The sequence below is a fragment of the Scyliorhinus torazame genome, chromosome 1 (assembly GCF_047496885.1).
Source record: "Scyliorhinus torazame isolate Kashiwa2021f chromosome 1, sScyTor2.1, whole genome shotgun sequence".
Taxonomy (NCBI): domain Eukaryota; kingdom Metazoa; phylum Chordata; class Chondrichthyes; order Carcharhiniformes; family Scyliorhinidae; genus Scyliorhinus; species Scyliorhinus torazame.
In genome coordinates, this window is record NC_092707.1 from 268,814,704 (window position 1) to 268,833,842 (window position 19,139).

The 19,139-nt window shown below is 42.5% G+C and overlaps 1 protein-coding gene across 1 annotated transcript in view; it reads left to right on the forward strand.

Moving 5' to 3' along the window:
• The first annotated feature begins 3,693 nt into the window (after nucleotides 1-3,693).
• The window catches only part of LOC140421282 (uncharacterized), a 65,281-nt gene continuing 49,835 nt past the window's right edge, over nucleotides 3,694-19,139 (forward strand). Inside the window, exon 1 of the mRNA XM_072505886.1 lies at nucleotides 3,694-3,943. The gene's annotated coding sequence lies outside the window, so the exon portion shown is untranslated. The remainder of the gene's footprint in view (nucleotides 3,944-19,139) is intronic.

Sequence of the window (19,139 nt, forward strand, 5' to 3'; positions counted from 1 at the left end):
TGACTTCTTCATCACCAAGGCTGCACTTCCTCTTTGTCAAATTGTGCTAACATTTGTGTACACGCAACTTTGTGCTGGAGTCTCCAGGAGATGGAGACTAATCTCCACAATGCCAGCAGTAAATTAATTTTTGCTTCAATTTCTTGGATCAGTTGAAAATATATTGGAGATAGGGTTTAAATTGGCTGAGAATCAACAATTTGGGGAATAGATATTTTATGACCTTGGAACGGGAGCGCAGGGATGATGGATGCATTGGATGATCAATGGTGGGAGATTGTGAGGGGAGAGTATGAGGGGAGGGCCGGTGATAGATGTATTGGGCAAACAATGGTGGGAGAGGAGGAAGAGTGATAGACATTGAATGACCAATGGCGGGAGAAGCAAAACAGAAAAATTCCAGAAAAGCTCAGATCTGGCAGTATCTGTGGAGAGAGAAAATATAATTAATGTTTTGATGCTGTATGACTTCTTCAGAGGCAAAGAGAGGGAGAAATGTGATGGATTACATGCTGCATGAAAGGGGTGGATCAGCTGGAGAAGATTAGAAGGTCAGTGATTGGTGGAAGCTCGGAGAGATTGTGACATTGTGTACGTTGCGAGACAGAGGAAACATTAATGGGAGGATAAGGTGCTCGTAGTTGTGTCGTGTGAGAGTACCTTTAAGAAATGGGTGTTTATTACTGCAGTGATATCAGAGAGTGGGTGGAGCTGGGCTGTCTGTCAGCTTTTAACTTTCATTTTTGAGTAGGCTGCAGGGCGTGTTTTAGTTTTGTTTTCAGTGTTGGAGCTGAAGCCAGACCAAGCTGGATCTCGGGCTACCAAGGGCTGGTTTAGCACAGGGTTAAATCGCTGGCTTTGAAAGCAGACCAATGCAGGCCAGCAGCACGGTTCAATTCCCGTACCAGCTTCCCCGAACAGGCGCCGGAATGTGGCGACTAGGGGCTTTTCACAGTAACTTCATTTGAAGCCTACTTGTGACAATAAGCAATTTTCATTTTCATTTCATTTCAAGCAGGTTTACTGCTGTTCTCTCTGCCATCAAAAGACTATCTCTTGATCATTTGGTGAATTCAGAATTATAAATGTTCTCAGTAGTGAATGTAAACCTAATGTGCTTCTGGTAAAAGGTGTTTTAAGTCTTATGGATGTTAAAAGGAAAGCTTAAAAGCATTACTTAGTGTTATATTCTTTGGGGTGGTATTTGAATTAATGGTTGCTAAGATGTTCACTGTTTGTTTTAAAAAGGTTAACTTGAGTTCATAGAATAAACATTGTTTTGCTTTAAAAAATACTTTTCCATTTCTGCTGTACCACACCTGTAGAGTGGGCCGTGTGCTCCCCGTACCACAATCTATTAAAAGTTGTGGGTCAGGTGAACTCCATGATACACTTTGGGGTTCTCTAAACCCTGGCCCATAACATAGAACATAGAACATTACAGCGCAGTACAGGCCCTTCGGCCCTCGATGGTGCGCCGACCTGTGAAACCACTCTAAAGCCCATCTACACTATTCCCTTATCGTCCATATGTCTATCCAATGACCATTTGAATACCCTTAGTGTTGGCGAGTCCACTACTGTTGCAGGCAGGGCATTCCACGCCCTTACTACTCTCTGAGTAAAGAACCTACCTCTGACATCTGTCTTATATCTATCTCCCCTCAATTTAAAGCTATGTCCCCTCGTGCTAGACATTACCATCCGAGGAAAAAGGCTCTCGCTGTCCACCCTATCCAATCCTCTGATCATCTTGTATGCCTCAATTAAGTCACCTCTTAACCCTCTTCTCTCTAACGAAAACAGCCTCAAGTCCCTCAGCCTTTCCTCATAAGATCTTCCCTCCATACCAGGCAACATTCTGGTAAATCTCCTCTGCACCCTTTCCAATGCTTCCACATCCTTCCTATAATGCGGTGACCAGAATTGCACGCAATACTCCAAATGCGGCCTCACCAGAGTTTTGTACAGCTGCAACATGACCTCATGGCTCCGAAACTCAATCCCTCTACCAATAAAAGCTAACACACCGTACGCCTTCTTAACAACCCTCTCAACCTGAGTGGCAACTTTCCGGGATCTATGTACATGGACACCGAGATCTCTCTGCTCATCCACACTGCCAAGAATCTTACCATTAGCCCAGTACTCTGTCTTCCTGTTATTCCTTCCAAAATGAATCACTTCACACTTTTCTGCATTAAACTCCATTTGCCACCTCTCAGCCCAGCGCTGCAGCTTATCTATGTCCCTCTGTAACTTGTAACATCCTTCCGCACTGTCCACAATTCCACCGACTTTAGTGTCATCTGCAAATTTAGTCACCCATCCTTCTACGCCCTCCTCCAGGTCATTTATAAAAATGACAAACAGCAGTGGCCCCAAAACAGATCCTTGTGGTACACCACTAGTAACTGGACTCCAGTCTGAACATCCCATCAACCACCACCCTTTGTCTTCTTCCAGCTAGCCAATTTCTGATCCAAACTGCTAAATCTCCCTGAATCCCATGCTTCCGTATTTTCTGCAGTAGCCTACCGTGGGGAACCTTATCAAACGATTTACTGAAATCCGTATACACCACATCAACTGCTTTACCCTCATCCACCTGTTTGGTCACCTTCTCAAAGAACTCAATAACAGTTGCATAAAGGTAAGATATCAGAATGTATTAATGGGAGAATAAAGGTCAGTGCTCTGTGAAAAGGAAACTTAAGAACAAGTGACAGATAGCCTGCTTTCAAAATTTTCTCTAATGGTTTCAGGTTCCAGCATCTACAGTAATTTGCTTTTGTGATAGCCTGCATTCTTGCACTGGGGCAAAAAATGATTTGGTACATAGAAAATTGTCAAGATGGAGAGGAAGATTCACAATCTAAAGTTCTTGAACTCAATGTTGAGTCCAGAAGGCTGTAACGTACCTAATTGGAAGATGAGGTGTTGTTCTTCCAGTTTGCATTGGACATCACTGGAGCATTGCAGCACGTCGAAGATGGACATGTGGGCATGAGAGCCAGATGCTGAGTTGAAATTGCAAGCAACAGCAAGGTTGGGATCATGTTTGTGGGCTGATTGAAGGTGCTCCTCAAAGCGGTCAACCAGTCTGCGTTTATTTCCCCAAAGTACAGGAGAACGCATTGGAATCAGTGAATACAGTGGACCAAATTGAAGGAGGTGCAAGTGAAGCGCTGCTTAACCTGAAAGGACCTGCTGAGTTTTTCTGGCATTTTTCGGTTTTTGTTTCAGATTCCAGCAGCCACAGTATTTTGCTTTTATAAGGGGGCGGGTGATTGCGGTGTTGGGTGACCAATTTGGGGTGTGCGTGTGAGGGCGGGGCTGGGAATGATGGACTTATTTTCTTGCAGAGGGACAGTACAGACTCAATGGGCTGAATGGCCTTCTTCTGCACTGTAGGGATTCTATTCTATTACATTGGGCAAGCAGGGTCGTGGGAGATTGAAGGGACGGGTCTGGGAATGTTGGGCGCTTTGGGCGACCAATGAGAATGAGGGAGCGGGGCCGGGAATGATGGACGTCTTGGAGGGCCAATAGTTGGGAGAGCGTGCGAGAGGAGGGCGAAGTGCAGAAATAGACCACGTGACGAAACGCCACGAAATACGTTGCTGCACGTTGGCGACGTCGATCCCGCCCACAACTTGGGGGGGGGGACATGAGCAAAGTATTTCTTGGAAAGGCCTGCGCCTGCGCCCCTAGGTAACAAACCATCACCAGTGGCGCGCGCAGGTGCCGGGAGCGCGAGGCGTGACCGTTTGGTCCGTTTAGTGAGGGCCCCCAGCGCGCGTGCGCCGAGCCAGGGCCTGGGAGCCACCCGATGGCGATCTAGAGCTCGCTGCCCGGGGCTTCGGAAGCAAAACGCCCCCTCTCTCATCAGACCAACACCTTCCTTCTATACACCCTGTACAGGCCGAGTCCTGGACAGCAGGTCAGTTGGTGGGGAAGAAAGCCGTTTGTTTTGGCGTGGCGGTCGGGGGAGGGAAACCGCGTTAGAGCCGGGGCTGATCCCCCACTCTCGACCCCATCCCCCGGGTCCGTCTGGGATGAGATGGGGAGGGGCTGAGCTGCCGGCTTGTACTGAGCTGCAGGTCTGGGGGAGGGTCACTGACAGTTGCTGGAGGAGTGGGAGGTGAGAGGAGCCGCTCATGTCCAGCATTGGACCAGCTTTGGTTTAAGCGTAAAGGCTCTAAGGAACAGGCACAAATATCAGCAACACCCACAGCAGCGAATTTATATGTCAATCTTCAGTTAGCATTGGTTCAGTAAGGAGGCCCTTAACCCCATCTCATCCCTCCGACATTACCCTTGGCACATCTACCTGTTTCATGGTGACCTTATCCTTGCGAATTGAAATAAGGGACACTTCGACCAGGATGGTTGGTTGGGGAGGCGCTGTTATTGTGAGAGGGGAGGTTGTGTGAGAATTGGGGGCTAATGTCTAGGATTCTCTGTGCTTTTCTCCAGGGATTTCTGCTTTACCATAAACCTCCCTGAATGTACTTTTCTCAGCTCTGTACATCCTCTTTGTCTCTGCGTGGGCCTCGGGCCAGGCAAATTGTTATGATCATTATATAGTAAGAAGTCTTACAACACCAGGTTAAAGTCCAACAGGTTTGTTTCGATGTCACTAGCTTTCGGAGCGCTGCTCCTTCCTCAGGTGAATGAAGCGGTATGTTCCAGAAACATATATATATATATATATATATATATATAGACAGATTCAAAGATGCCAGACAATGCTTGGCATGTGAGCATTAGCAGGTGATTAAATCTTTACAGATTCAGAGATGACCGCAGGTTAAAGAGGTGTGAATTGTGTCAAGCCAGGACAGTTGGTAGGATTTCGCAGGCCAGATGGTAGGGGATGAATGTATGCGACATGAATCCCAGGTCCTGGCTGAAGCGGCACTCGTGTGTGCGGAACTTGGCTATAAGCTTCTGCTCGGCGATTCTGCGTTGTTGCGCGTCCTGAAGGCCGCCTTGGAGAACGCTTACCCGTAGATCAGAGGCTGAATGCCCTTGACTGCTGACGTGTTCCCTGACTGGAATGGAACATTCCTGCCTGGTGATTGTCGCGTGATGTCCGTTCATTTGTTGTCGCAGCGTCTGCATGGTCTCGCCAATGTACCACGCTTCGGGACATCCTTTCCTGCAGCATATGAGGTAGACAACGTTGGCCGAGTCGCATGAGTATGTACCGTGTACCTGGTAGGTGATGTTCTCACGTGTAAGGGTGGTATCCATGTCGATGATCTGGCACATCTTGCAGAGATTGCCATGGCAGGGTTGTGTGGTGTCGTGGTCACTGTTCTGAAGGCTGGGTAGTTCGCTGTAAACAATGGTTTGTTTGAGGTTGCGCGGTTGTTTGGAGGCAAGTAGTGGGGGTGTGGGGATGACTTTGGCAAGATGTTCATCTTCATCGATGACGTGTTGAAGACTGTGAAGAAGATGTCGTACTTTCTTCACAGTCTTCAACACGTCATCGATGAAGATGAACATCTTGCCAAAGTCATTTCCACACCCCCACTACTTGCCTTCAAACAACCGCACAACCTCAAACAAACCATTATTTGCAGCAAACTACCCAGCCTTCAGAACAGTGACCACGACACCACACAACCCTGCCATGGCAATCTCTGCAAGACGTGCCAGATCATCGACATGGATACCACCATTACACGTGAGAACACCAGGTACGCGGCACATACTTGTGCGACTCGGCCAACGTTGTCTACCTCATACGCTGCAGGAAAGGATGTCCCGCAGCGTGGTACATTGGCGAGACCATACAGACGCTGCGACAACGAATGAACGGACATCGAGCGACAATCACCAGGCAGGATTGTTCCCTTCCAGTCGGGCAACACTTCAGCAGTCAAGGGCATTCAGCCTCTGATCACGGGTAAGCGTTCTCCAAGGCGGCCTTCAGGACGCGCGACATTGCAGAATCGCCGAGCAGAAGCTTATAGCCAAGTTCCGCACACATGAGTGCCGCCGCAACCGGGACCTGGGATTCATGCCACATTACATTCATCCCCTACCATCTAGCCTGCGAAATCCTACCAACTGTCCTGGCTTGACACAATTCACACCTCTTTAACCTGGGGTTACCCCATCTCTGGATCTGTAAAGATTTAATCACTTGCTAATGCTCGCATTCCAAGCATTGTCTGGCATCTTTGAATCTGTCTATATATATATATATATATGTTTCTGGAACATACCTCTTCATTCACCTGAGGAAGGAGCAGCGCTCCGAAAGCTAGTGACATCGAAACAAACCTGTTGGACTTTAACCTGGTGTTGTAAGACTTCTTACTGTGCTCACCCCAGTCCAATCCCGGCATCTCCAGATCATTGTATAGAGACGCCAGACGTGGCATGCATGCAGTTTGAGTTTGGGACATAGAGTACAACACCCTTCCACCGTCCCTTCTCTGACATGGACCCGCCTCCCCCAACTCTTACATCTTTGCTGTTCACTCTTACAGGTTCGCTACAGTGTCTAAATGTCCCTTAAACTTTGTGCTGGGAGTTGGTCGCCCTGCTTGAGAACAAAGTCGAATAAAATTTCTAACTTGTTAAGTCATGACATTATTATCTCTCTGCTCGCCGGGTCACTCGCCTGCAGTTCTGCAATCACTCAATCCCGCGCTGGAGACTCCCATTGAAAGACATCCCTTAAGGAACATAGGCAAGTAGTCAAAATAAAAGATAATCCCTTAAAATACAGGTCAGTTGGTCAATGGACTTCAAGTACAAAAGTAGAACTGAATCAAAACTTTTTATTCAACATCATATTCCTATTATACAATAAAGATCAAATATTCAGATGGGGGCATGATAAAAATAAGATGATATTGGAATATCAGCACCTAGGTTGGGAAAGGATGGGTTAGCAATGCCAGAGCTTGGTGATTATTTGCTATAATAACGCTGCCTAAAGTGATTCTTGATTTTTATGAAGAGTCATTCTGGGTGTTGCTGGTCAGGCTTATACTTACTATCTATTCCTTGTTCCCTTGCAAGTTTTCTCCTGTAGTGGTTAATACAAGACCAGGAAATGCAAAGCCTGGCAATATCTTGTGGAGAGAAAACAGTGTTAACTTTTTGGGTCTACCCTTTTGTTCAGAAAGGACCTGAAAAGTTAACTCTGATTCTCGCTACACAGATGCTGCCTGACCTGTGTATTTTCAGCATTTTCGGTTTGTTTTTGCTTTTGTAGTTGTAGTTAACAATACTGTTGAGCATCAACCATGTTTGAGTGGGTTACATGTAGGCCAGATCAAGTAATGAGGGAAGATTTTCTTTTCTAATGGACATTTAGTGAGCCATCTTTTTATGACAGTTTTTTACTATCTGGCAATCATTTCTTAACTGATACAATCATTTATTTCCAGATTATTTTTGTTAACTGAATTCAAATTCTCAAACTGCTTGACGAGACCTCTTTTATCTGGTTCAATAACAAGTACTGCACTATTTGTCATAGAAGCTGACTGACATACACATGAATTAGGAGCAGTAGTAGGCCATTTGGCTTCTCGAGCCTGTCCCGCTATTCAAGAATATCATAGCTGATCTGATTGTGGTCTCTACTCCACATTCTGTCTACACCCAATAATCTTTAATTCCCTTGTTAGTCAAGAACCTATCTACCTCTGCCTTAAAAATGCTCAATGATCCGACTCCACTGCGCACTAAGGAAGAGAATTCCAAAGATTCACAACCCCCTGAGAGAGAAAAAACTTCTAATTTCCGTCTTAAAGGAGTGACTCCTTATTTTTAACCCTTATTTTTAACCCATGTCCCCTAAGTGAAAATGAATGAAATTCTAGATACTTGTAGATTTGCTGTATAATCCCAGAATTTGTTTTCATTAAAAATAACTATGCCAACTGTAAGGTACAATTGGCATGCATCCCAAGCAGAAATTATTGTTTAGAAATGTGTGTAAGTGATGAGGGATTCACTGATCTTTAATTTTGCAAGCCTTTCTTCATTCTCCTGTGCATGTTCATAAACTGAAGCCTACTCCTTTGCAGAAAGCAAAGTTATTTTAAATGTTGAAGTGTTAGCCCTAAAACCTGAGCCTCATTTTTGCTGTATTTTATGACTGCCATCACTCTGCTCCCAGTAGCATCTGTGAGTTCAGTAAGCAAAAAGATGGATACTGAATCCAAATAATTATGGTATTTAATTTGTAATATCTTACTAGAAATTCAAAACTCTTCACTAAAGGGTAGTGTAAAATTAACTGATATCATTTTTTTTAGCATTAAATGTTATTTAAAGTGCTTAATTCAAATTATTGGATAAATCAGTTTTAAGCGCAGATTATCTAAAAAATGTGTTAATTATTTGGATGGTTTTTTTTCTACCTGTTAAACCAAATTCCGTCCACAGTAAAAGATTAAAAACACATTGTTAATTTTTTCTTTTTTAACTTATTTTTAATCTGATGAATGGATCAATCAGGTTTTTGTTTTGTCAACATATTCATATTAAAAGGAACTAGAGTGCAGAACAGAGTAAAAGAGATTAGGTAAATTAGAAATAATATTTAAGTTTTACCAAACGGAAGTTTTAGAAGTATAAATACAAACTGAAAATCTGAAACTAAATTAAAAATATTGGAGAAACAATTCAGTTGGTGCGTCAAAGAGAAAAGGCAGATAATATGAAGGTGTATATCAGCACCGGCTCGAAACATCTCGACCTTTCTCTTTACAGATGCTGATTGACCTTTTACATGCACTTTCTCCAGTTTTGAGAGTTCTGCATGCCTCGAAAGAATGACCGAGGGAGACAGTTTTGAGACGAAGGAATGAATGCATTGCGATGAGCTTCGGTTTCAACACAGTAGGGAAAGAGGAGCATATAAAATAAGGCATTTACAACTTAGAAGGATGCTTCCGAGGAATCGGATCATTGTGGTTTAAATAAAATTAAAATAAAGCTTCTGGAGAGGAAAAAATAGTTGAAGGCTATGGATAAAGAGGGCAGAAGCCTTTTCTTGTATTTGTCTTGTCATGCATGAATGTGGGGTTGTGAATGTAGGAATTGGTTCAGTCTGAATTAAGTTATTGATGTGAAATCAAGGAAATTTGATTTCAATTTGAAGTCTGAGGCAATGATAAGGGAAGAAAAAGTAAGGTATAGCTATGAAATGTTCCAGCAATTAAAAGAAGTTGAAAAACCTGAAAAGATACTTTTGTCAAAGGGTGCTGACTAATCTTTGAAGGGTAGAACAAATAAACATTTGAAGTTGATGAAGCCATAGAACAATGGGGAGAGAGCAGGAAGTGGGGTTAGTTTCAGATTGCTTTAGCATAAATCCACAGTAGCACAGTCACAGTGGTTAGCACTGTGGCTTCACAACCAGGGTTGCAGGTTTGATTCCAGGCTTAGGTCACTGTCTGAGCAGAGTCTGCGCATTCTTCCTGTGTCTGCATGTGTTTCCTCCGGGTGCTCCGGTTTCATCCCACAAGTCCCGAAAGACGTGCTGTTAGGTAATTTGGACATTCGGAATTCTCCCTCTGTGTACCCGAACAGGCTCCGGAATGTGGCAACTAAGGGATTTTCACAGTAACATCATTGCAGTGTTAATGTAAGCCTACTTGTGACGAAGACATGGTGGGTGAAATAATGACCTCTTCCACTGTAGACCTGTGATTCTATGTAGTGATTTCGCTCCTACACTGCGAAAGGAGATTAGGTTGTGTGCAGTTAGGGCTTTTAATTTGAAGTAAATTGATTATCAGTGAAATAATTTATACAGTCAGATGCTTAAATTAGGAGGTAATTTGTACGGAGAAAGAACAAGTGGAAGAGGAGAGAGCTCTGGAAAAGTCCTGAGTTCATGAAAAATAGTCTTGGAACATACTACCATTTACAGCACAGATGGGGGCAGCACGGTAGCATTCTGGATAGCACAATTACTTCACAGCTCCAGGGTCCCAGGTTCAATTCCGGCTTGGGTCACTGTCTGTGCGGAGTCTGCACATCCTCCCCGTGTGTGCGTGGGTTTCCTCCCATAGTCTAAAGATGTGCAGGTAAGGTGGATTGGCCATGCTAAATTGCCCTTAGTGTCCAAAATTGCCCTTAGTGTTGGGTAGGGTTACTGGGCTATGGGGCTAGGGTGGAGGTGTGGACCTTGGGTAAAGTGCTCTTTCCAAGAGCCGGTGCAGACTCGATGGGCCGAATGGCCTTCTGCACTGTAAATTCTATGATGACTATGAATAATCAGCAAAGTTATGTTCATGATACACTGCCAGTTTTTGATACTACATTTCTAAACATTGTAAAAGGCAAAGGCAAATCCCACGGCTGGATCATGTCAACATTGTAAAGCGACAAAAGGCAGTGATTCATCAAAAGTGTTGAACACAATTCAGGGCAGAAAATAAAAAGTCAAGCTGCTTCACTCGCTTTTTATTTAACTTCTATAGGTTTTCGTTGACAATGATGCTGGGAACTAATATATTCATGATTTTAGAAAACATTAAAGTGCACAATAGCACTGTTCAGAGATGGTATTGGTGCCCGTGACTGCGTTTTCATCCTTTGTGGATAGAATTTAGTCCTTATTGGCTTTATCTGTATCCTTTCACCACACCACATACACGTTTCTGTGTTCATGTACCTTTATTTTTTGAGTTACAGCCTGGACTTTCAGCGAGTCACCACTGGCTCTTTGACTGAGGCAAATTGGTATATTCACTTTGACTAGGTGCCAAAAATGTCAACTTGGCACTGAAAATTGTATGTGTTGGCACCAGATAGTTGGAGGACAATTTTACCAAAAAAAAGTTTAAGGGAAGAAACCTTGGTTCAAATGAGTGATATGTTTTAGAGGTTCCTTTTGTTTTAGTCGGACGTGGTTTAGTCTCTACGTATTAAAAGGGCTATGTGGGTCTTAGCCTGTTGAGACCTATTTCTAAAAATTAAAACTTGGAATTCTTTGCTTTGTGGATTGTTTTCAGTCATGTTTATACTTTACTGAAATATGGTGACTATTGACGAGATAAAGTATGTTTCATCTCGGAGAGCCTTTTAGTTTGCTCTCTGATTGCTTCTGATGTAATCTGCGTCTTTGAAAAAAAATGGGGGGGGTTAAGCTTCTTCCAAGGGAACTTAGCTCCCTTTGGCATCAGCTTGGGGCATATATTGATGTGGTATAACTATAATATTTTCCTTCCATTATAATTTATAGCTGGCAATAATGATGTATAATTAAATTGTGCTTAATTCGAAAAAAATCACTTGTTAACACGTTGCTCTAATTTGCATATTAAATAATTTGCAAAAAGTTCCTTTTTATAGTAAAATCCTAACTTCCAAAATGAAGATTAAAAGTAGCATATAATACGTTGTGTGGTGCCAGATTTGTACTAGATTGGTGTTCCTATGATCACTAACTACTGATTTATTACTCAGCACTGCTGAAATATGCAATATCCAGCAGACACCACACAGTACTCTCTGTTTTCAGTCTACATAAATAACAAAAGCAAACTTCTGAGATTTGCTGTTTGCCTGACATAAGATTGGAGGGAAATCTACATCCACTTGCATAAACCAAGGGAACAAATTGTACTTGGATTACGTTGCCCCATTTCAAAGAGGATGCTAAAAGATTGTTCAAAACTGCAGTGTTCAACCAAGGCCCATTCTGTCTGCTCGAGTGAATGTATGATTCTGTGGCACTTTCTGAAGAGGAGCGCCCTGAAAGTAGGTCACAGGAGGTGCACAGCTCAGGTGCAATGTTTGTGCTCTCACTGGAGGACAGTGTATTCCCAGTTAAAAAGAAAGAAAAAATAATTTAGTTTCTTGTTACTGCTTGCCCCTTCATGACAACAAAACTTCAGCAAAATACACCATTGTTCACCGAAACATCTGACTTAAAGACAGGAATATTAAAATAGAATTGTTTAATTTTGTGAATTTTAACCTGTGAAAGGTAGCTGAATCAAAGTGAATTGAAGGTGGCACACAGTGATACAAGACTCCACTGCTATGCCCTTAGGAAAATCTTACCAGCTGCTGTATGGAGGATAATCTTCAGCTTTATTACACAGGAGAAGATTCAAATAACTCATTTATATCTGGTAAGTTGATTTACACACTTTTACGCTCTATCATTTTATGGAATATTAATCTGAAGTTTTAATGTTCATTGTCAATTTACCTAAGCAATTTTTCATTCATAGGTTGTTATTCAAATCAGAAAAGTTCACCGATCTTTCGATCAACATAAATTCAGTATTTCAGCTTTCATATCTTCACAGATTGATTTTGCATTACGGTCTGATGAGAAAACCTGCCCATGTGAAGAAGAAAAGGGACCAACGGCTAATCTAAAGTGCAGCAAAGCAACACCTTTTGGAGGAATTAACATCCAATACATTGGGAGGAAGACCTCTCCAAGGCATTGATCTCTACACTCAGCTCCAAATGACAATGATGAACTTTCCATAGGGATCAATGTTAAAGTCGATTGAACAATGGTGTTCCACAGCCAGACCCTGGAGCATGTTGAGACTTGGGACATTGTAACTTGAGGTAGCATCTTGAATGCTTCTTCACGCAGCTGCTAGACTTCAAATTCCAGTGCATCACAAAGGGGATCCAGTACTCAAACCACACAGGGTTCACCTTGCAGTTAGTCTGTTGACTATGCATGTTTATGACCTTCAGTGCCATGCAAGGTGATGACCAGACCTGTCAAACAAGAAGCCTAGATATATATCTAGCCTATACCTGATATTTCAGTTTAATTTTAATCGTGAGGCAGAACCTGTGGCGATTCGTGCATAGAGAGAAAAAATTAAGAATTGTAAAGAGAAAAGTCATACATGATTTACTGTTGCCAACTTGGCTCAGTTGTTAGCACTCTTGAATCAAATGGTTGTGGATTGAAACCCAATTACAGACTTGAGCAGGTAATCTAGGCTGACGTTTCAGTGCTCTGCCGAGGGAGTACTGCAAACCTAATCTTGTGTGCCTGCTCAATTGGGTGTAAATGTTCCGTGCCATTTTGCATTGGCCAACTCTCTCCTCTTCCTCCCTTGCACCCCAACAGATCAAAAATAGATGTGTTTCATTCATTTACCATCCATAGGGAATCATAGTCATAGAGCCATAGATGTTTACAGCATGGAATCTTGCCCTTTGACCCAGCTTGTCCATGCCGCCCAGTTTCTATCACTAAGCTAGTCCCATGCCCGTATTTGACCCATATCCTTACTTTATACAAATTGGCTGCAGCATTTGCCTCAAAAAAGTCAATTGGTTAGAAAGCATTTTGGAATGGCCTAAGGACATAAGATACCATATAAATTCAGTTTCCTTCCTCATTTTAAGTAATCATGCGAGTTATTTTGAATTTAACATTTACCATGTTATGAGTAATTAATTAACTTTTGATGATTTTGCAGAATAAACGACTGAATTTCATTATTCTAGTGTTTCTGCAGTTTGTTTTTTCCTCTGTGTAGATGGTTCATTAAAATGCGTGAGGACTGAGATGTATTTAGTTATTTATTTATTTTGTAAATCTTCAATGTATTTGTAATTTTGTTGTATTGTTTTTAAAAATGTAAAATCCTAATAAATATACTTTTTTTAAAAAAGCACACCTACCAACCACCTCGGTACAAAATGAACTGCATCAGAGTCTCTTGTCTTCTGCATCCATGTTTTGAACTTTTGGTAACGTAGGTATGACAATAGAAATATAATGCAAAATAAATGATTAATTTTGTAATCTATGTCAGTAGACAAGAAATACAATTAAACATTTATGGTGAATGTTTATGTTTTTGTCTTGTATTTAAATTGGAGTTTGGGAGGGCTGGTGGTTGTTTAAAATTGTGGAAATCACAGTGCAGAAGGAGGCCATTCGGCCTATCAAGTCTGCACTGGCCCTTGGAAACAGCACCCCACACCTCCCACTCCATCCCACAACCCAGTAACCCCACCCAACCTTTTTGGACATGAAGGGCAATTTAGCATGATAATCTACCTAACCTGCACATCTTTGGACTGGGAGGAAACCCATCCGGATACGGGGAGAAAGTGCAAATTCCACACAGACAGTCACCCGAGGCTGGAATTAAATCCGGGTCCCTGGAGCTGTAAGGCAACAGTGCTAACCACTGTGCCACCATACCGCCCAAAAATGAATGGTGGAGCAGGCTCAAAGGGCCGAATGGCCTGCCTCCTACTATTTTCTATGTTTCTGTGAACCATCCTACCTACTGGACGGCAAATAAATGAACAAATGGCCAATAGGAGACAACATTAAAGGGCTCATCTGGGATTTGAACCTAGGATCTCTCGCAAGCTCCTCCACTGAAATACCCAAATCGAGAATCATACCCCTAGACCAATGAGCAGGCACCTAAAATATCCCTTACCTCTTATGTGATACGAGTGGAAATATCTAGAAATACCAGTGCATTTTCAGGTTTTCTAGGAGAACTTTAAGATGGTTCTAATTTTATCTTTCGGGGGTCAGGATGGAGAATTCAAGTCCTTGTGGAAATGGGATGAGAATATTTAGAGGGAACGCTGGTGGGAGAACCACAGGGAGGATTGCTGAAGTCGGGGAGGGGAACTCAGTAGTTACAATGTTTATATTCTCACAACAAACTACTGGTGATGGTTTTGAGGCACTTTTGTGTTCAAAATTCAACTTGTTAAAATTAAAGACCTCCACCGGCGAGATGCTCCATTTTGCCGGTGGCGTGGGGCAGCCCCACAATGGGAAACCCCATTGACCGGACGGCGTAATGGAGCATCCCACCAGCGGGGTGAGGCAGAAATGTGGCGCAGCGGTACAGAGCATCCCTCCCCTGCTTTCTGACACATTTTGGAAACCAGAATATTTAAATCATTTATCAAAAAACAAAAATTCAGTCAATTTATTTTAACAATCTTAAAGACTGAGGAAGGATACTGTCTTTTTGGCCAAAAATCAACGACATTAAATATTCTATTTCTCTGCAGATGTTGGCAGATAAAATAAACAATACAATAACTGACCTCCCCATCCCAACTCTAGTAATCCTTCCCTCAGTTTTCTTCATCCCCTGATCTCCTTATTCCCTCTGTAACCATTCTCAAGGGATTGAATTCCCCAGCCCCTGAAAAATAAAATTGGAGCCACCTGAAAATTCTTCTAGACGAAACTGTAACCACACTCTTATTTCTAGATCTTACCCACATCACCTGATGCTGCCCTCCCACATTCTAACTCATTTGTTTGTTTCCGAAAACATCAGCTAAGTGTTTTCAGCTATTTCTGTTTTTATTAGTGTGTGTCTTGGTTCATGAGCTTTCTGGAATTGATACATCATCAACTTTAATCAATACATCTGTCACTTTTGCTTGCACTCACACTCAAACCTATGCACAGTACATACAAACACTCACTGGTTTTGAATAAAAAGTCTACCTAAATTTTATCTCGCAACAATGCTTTGAAATTTGTCTCCAAACTTTCCTTCAATTAATTTTCAGAAATAACCAAATTATTTCTGTTAAAAGCTGCAAAAACATTGAATTACTTACTAGGCTAAATATAATGAGTGCATCTTAGGACATGGTGCACACAATACGTGCTCAGTTTGCACAATCCGCTTTCAGCTGAGGCACTCAAAAATATGAAACCTGAGACTGGCTTCCGATTTCTCGCATTTAATCAGAGTGGACTGTTTATCCATAAATACACTAATGGTGAGTTGGCTTTTTAAAGTCTTTAATGAACATAAATTTATATGAACAAAATTGTCCTGATAAAACACTCGAGTTCATAAATTGTAGTTTCTAACTTTCCATATGTCGACAAACCTAAACTTCAAATTGTTTTAACAGCATTTCTGCATAAGTAAGCAAGTTACGAAAGAGAAACTATATTCTCTCTCTTCTAATCATGAACAAATAAATCATAATTACAAGTAATGTCTACTTGTGGAATTCTTAAGAAAAATATTATTTTTAATAAATAAAACATGTTTATTTGCCTGAAATATTTTTTTAAGAATTCAACTTGTTTGTAAAGCTTTTGGGAACATTAAGAAACTCAATTCCACACACAAAAGGCATCAGCTTGTGCTGATACATAGATTAAATGCATACGAATTCTGCAAACAGCATGTACTCAGCATGCACAGGTGTGTTTGAAATTTTATTCAACTGTCCTGAGCTGAAAAAATACCCAGCGATGCCAAGGTGTTACAAACAGATCTTGAAATAAATGAAGGTATTAAAAGGCCCATGAATTGTAGGTAAATGTAATCTTGTTATTAGAAATATATTTTTATTTTGTTCAAAGTTTTATTCTGGACATTATACATTTCTGTTACTGAAATAGATAGTGAATGAATTTGTTTTGAAAAATTTGATTTCTATTGGTTCCTCAAAATGTTTATATAGGGGCTGGTTACATATGTCAACCATGACTCAGTGGGTAGTGCTTTCAGCTCTGAGTCACAAGGTTGTGGTTTCAAGTCTGGCTTCAGAGAGCATCAGCTGATGCTCCAGTGGAGTACTGAGGGCGTGCTGCACCATCAGAAGTGGGTTCTTTTGGATGAGGGATTAAATCGAGGTCCCATCTGTCGCACAGAGATGTAGAAGATCACATTGTGCTTTTTTAAAGAAGAGCAGGGATGTTATCATTGATGTCCTGGCCAATATTTATCCCTCAAACAATATCACAAAAATGTGGTCATTATCATATTTTTGTTTGTGGCAATGCTGCATTTCCTACATTATCATGATGGTTACAGTTCTAAAGGACTTCATTGGCTCTAAAGTGCTTTGGGATGTCCGGTGAAATGTGTAATATAAATGCAGGTCTTCTTCGAGGATTTTTCCCATCATGTATGTGTAGGGAACCATTTTCAATATTGAATGTTGCTATAAAATAGCTCGTCTCAAAAATATGACCCAAGAATTTGCATTTGTAGAACAGGATTGTGTTTTGAATGCGAGAAAGTACATGAAATATACCAAATATTCAGAAAAGGAAAATTACATAGAGACTATATGAAGTGCCATAAAGACAACTTGGGAGGCGTGCTGAAATGAAAAGAGTGGAAAAAGACACCAGTGTATGTCTTTCAACTTATTATGCACAGAGGCATAGAAAATATGCCATTTTTGTGTCATTAGTCAAACAATTCTTTTGATTTGAAAGGTTCATTGTTAAAGTTATAACACTGGAATAGTTGCACTGTAGTCTTGGTGATCTTCATTACGTCTTTAACCTGCTCAAAATTATTAAGACTTCTGAATTTCATTATTGAAGATCTATTGTAATAATTTGGACAGACCTCTGTTTGTTAGGAGATATGTTAGGAGTAAATGTTGGTTACGGGTTTTTAACTTGCATAAGACATTTGTGTAATCTTAATGAAAAAAAATAATAGAATTTACAGTGCAGAAGGAGGCCATTCGGCCCATCAAGTATGCACCGGCTCTTGGAAAGGTCAACATCTCCACCCTTTCCCCATAACCCAGTAACCCCACCCAACACTAAGGGCAATTTTGGACACTAAGGGCAATTTATCATGGCCAATCCACCTAACCTGCCCATCTTTGGACTGAGGGAGGAAACCGGAGTAAACCCAAGCACACACAGGGAGGATGTGCAGATTCCGCACAGACCGTGACCCAAGCCAGAATCGAACCTGGGACCCTGGCGCTGTGAAGCAATTGTGCTATCCATAATGATAGCACATTGCTCTTTTTATGTTCTTTCTGACAATTGCACATTGATTTTTTTGAATGTGAACTTTCTGCTGGTTAAACGGATTTTTAATATTACTGCTCTAGTCTAATATCCTGAACAAAATCATCAGGCAGTAAATTCTGTAATCACTGTGGGACACATTCAATATTGTGCACTTGTTTTTGAGCATTAATTTCAACGTTGGAATCACTTTTGGGCATAAACGCATGTGCTTGATTTCCCAGAATGCAGTGACTGTCAAATTAAGTGTAGGGTGCCTGTCTGAAACAGCAAATGTACCTTGCAATGTCAATCACGGCCTTAACACCGTATGTAGGATTCAGTTGAATTTGATCAAGTCAGAGAAGCTTCCAGCCAAATGTTTTCATTTAGTATAACCAAAATATTGCAGATGCTTGAAATCTGAAATAGTAACCGAAAATTCCAGAAGAACTTAGCAGGTTCTGGAAAGAGAGAAAAACAACGGGTGTGAATCAGCGGCCATCAGAATTGGGTGGGATGCCGCCGGTAGATCCCGGGAGTGGCCTCCCCCGGGAGCCCTGACAACCCGTTACGCCTCGCAAGATCTAACCAGAACTCACTTAGCTGTGCTGACGCTGGATCAATCGACCACCCGTCATCTATCGGACTCGCCGAGGAGACTCCGCTGGGCACCTTTCATCATTGGTCCCACAAACTGGGAACCGGGCAGAACTGAACCCGGAGGAGGTTCCCCAGGCGATTGAAAGCTCCCGGGTGGTTGCCTCCAGGGTGTCACCCTGGCGCAGCCTTTCATCCTGGCGGCCACCTCTGCCAGGCTGGTACTGCCAGACTGCTCAGGTGGCACTGCCAGACTGGCTGGGGCACTGCCTGGGTGCCAGGATAGCAGTACCAAGGTGCCAAGCTGACACTGCACCGGGATCGAGCCTGGGGGTGTCCTGCCCCTATGAGGCGGGGGGGTGCAGGGGGACGGGACACCGAGGACCCCCCAACAGATGAGTTTGGGGGTCGCGTCAGTGGACCGAGAGATGGGGGGGGGGGGCACTTAAAATGGCGTCCCAATCCCTTCCTGCATTGAGGTGTTCCACTTGTTGGAGCTCCTCAGAGCAGGAAATTACACTAAGTGCGGCCTAGACAGGGCAGCACGGTGGCACAGTGGGTAGCATTGTTGCTTCACAGGTCCAAGGTCCCAGGTTCGATTCCCGGCTTGGGCCACTGTCTGTGTGGAGTCTGCACGTTCTCCCCGTGTCTGCGTGGGTTTCCTCCACGTGCTCCGGTTTCCTCCCACAAGTCCCGAAAGATTTACTGTGAGGTACTTTGGACATTCTGAATTCTCCCTCCGTGTATGCGAACAGGCGCCGGAATGTGGCGACGAGGGGATTTTCAC